The sequence below is a fragment of the Meleagris gallopavo genome, chromosome 1, assembly GCF_000146605.3.
Source record: "Meleagris gallopavo isolate NT-WF06-2002-E0010 breed Aviagen turkey brand Nicholas breeding stock chromosome 1, Turkey_5.1, whole genome shotgun sequence".
NCBI classification, from domain to species: Eukaryota; Metazoa; Chordata; class Aves; order Galliformes; family Phasianidae; genus Meleagris; species Meleagris gallopavo.
Genome location: NC_015011.2, coordinates 183336600 through 183339067, shown reverse-complemented (window position 1 = coordinate 183339067; position 2468 = coordinate 183336600).

Sequence of the window (2468 nt, the reverse complement as noted above, 5' to 3'; positions counted from 1 at the left end):
ATACACAAAGCAAGAACCACGATTTTTAAAGGCAAGATCATTATTCTTCCTACAACAAATTATTCACTAAATGACCATAGGTCTCATTACTTTAATTGAACATTTACGTCCTACAAATGAACCACCAGCATTAGTTGAGCTCTTGTATTGTCCAGACTTCTGAAGGCTGCTTCCACAAGCACACATTTATCCCATCCCATAAGACCACCCAATGACGACCAGCAAAACCAACGCCATGTTAACATTCTGCTATTCAGGCACGATTTCTGTTGCCCACCAGATCCCAAAGCACATCTTTTAAGTTGGTTTGCACGCTTTGACAAGACCACACCTCTTAATATCCTTAATATCCAAGCAAGCCGAACAACTGAGGAACTCCATTCATCCTCCAGCGCTGCTGTCACTGTAGCAGAGGTAATATGGCGCAGCTCTAACAGTGGGAGTGAATGAGATCTCAGAGTCCTACCAGAAATATCTGCTCTCTTCCTAGCTGTAATGCCAGCTCTACATCCACGCAGCATCCCTTCCTGCAGAAGTTTATAGCTTGTTTCTTTAGCAATTAGAACAAAGAGCTTGTTCATTATTAACAGGAAAATGTAAGGCTGTTATACAACTAATGAACAATGTTCAAACTTGAGCTCCTTGAGGAGCATGGTTAGACATCTGACATCTTCCAACATTAACTCTGCAGACATGAACTACAAAAGAATCAGTCACAAACTTATGGAGCTGTTGACCATCAGAAAACCATGAGCTCTAACTAACGTGCTCCCCAAACTATTCACTTCTCTCCTTCATCACAAAATGAACATGGAGAGAAGCTCCTCAGAGACATTACCTGCCAGTTAGGATTTAAAAGCCATTCTAGATTCTAAGCTCAGAAGAAAAAAAACACTCTGAAGTTTTGTGGCTCTTTGTTTAGGTTTTTTAATACATATATTTCTGTCAATGTAAGTCCACTGCCCACTTGGTATCAAAAGTGAAATTGTATGCAATTTGCACTGTATGAAATCCAAACCTCTTTTGTTCTCCAAAGAAAAACTACACACTGTTGGTGCGACGGATGCTCAGAAGAACGTTTCTTCAGTTTTCAAACAACGCTTAACAACTTTCTGACTTACACACATCAGAGAAAAGCACTTGGGGAACTAAGGTGTGTCAAAATCACACAGAGAAACACAGTCTCTGCAACTGTTTTTCCAAAAGCTTAAAATACTGTGGCCAGCAGCTACCAGCACCGCAGCCCTTTGCCATGGTCCCCCATTCAAGAGAAAAGCAAAGAGTTTAAGAACTTGGCACCCATAACATTTGTAACTCACCCCTACCATGAACTTCATTCAGCAGCTACTCAAGAGTTGTGTTGTTTTTCTATTGATACCACCCCCAATCACATCAGGAATTGAAATATTTTTATCAAATATATACATTTAGAACACAGCTCACTACCTCAGCCTTTAATTTTACTTTATTCTGCAGTCCACACACAAGAAAAATTACATGATAATTGACATTTTTTTTCCACACACTAAGCTTAGTTATCTTTACAGACATTATTTAAAATTGGTATTTTCATTACATATTCAAACTTTAAGCATGACAGCGGCTTTTATTCATAAGTTCAGCAAAACTTGAACAGAACAATACTTTTGTGAATTACCTTTTATGTAACAGGCAGAGGAATGCAAGGGAAATTTAAAATAAACATCTACGTTTCCATAAGTTAACCCTATTTTTGGATCCCACTTTCTCTTTTCATATTCATTAGGAACAGGACAGCATAAGGAGCAGTAAATGAACCGTATTACGTTTTGGCTGGGGTGAACTCACAGATAGGATGTTTGCACTTTACAAAAAAACAAAAACAAAAAACACCCAACGATTTCATTCCATGGGGAAGCACCCCCACATTGAATTATCCCCAAGCCCCTACAATGAGGGGTGTTTGACAAGGAAGGAGTCAGATCCGGGGGGAAAGGCGTGCTTTTTGGCCCCAAAGCAGCCCTGGGCTGGGATTCTCCAGCAGCAGGAAGTTTCTATGGGGCCTGCCGAGCATGCGCTGTGAGCCCAGCAGTCTCCCTATGTGGCAAGAGTGCAGAGGCAACAAGCAAACCAATAATCGAGGCAGAGAGCAACAAGCACCTTCCCCTCTGAATCCCTGCTGGCATCTCTCCCCTAGGCCCCCGCGCTGCTGCCCAAGGCCCTCCTGCAGCCATCACAGGGAGATCAGGGTCTGGCATCTTAACCCTTGATGCGCTGAAGGGAGAGGAGAGGAGAAGCAGGCAAGACATCCTCTGTCTCTGCCAGCTCAGGGGGTGTCACTGGGAGTGAGCAAGGAAGAAGCTCAGAGCCCCCATCCCTGCTGTGAGAGGAGGAGGAGGAAAGGGGGGGGGAGGAAAGGATGGAGCACAGCACAATGGCTGTGTGTGGGGGGGTGGGAGGAGATCACCCACAATAGCAGTGCTGGGGGG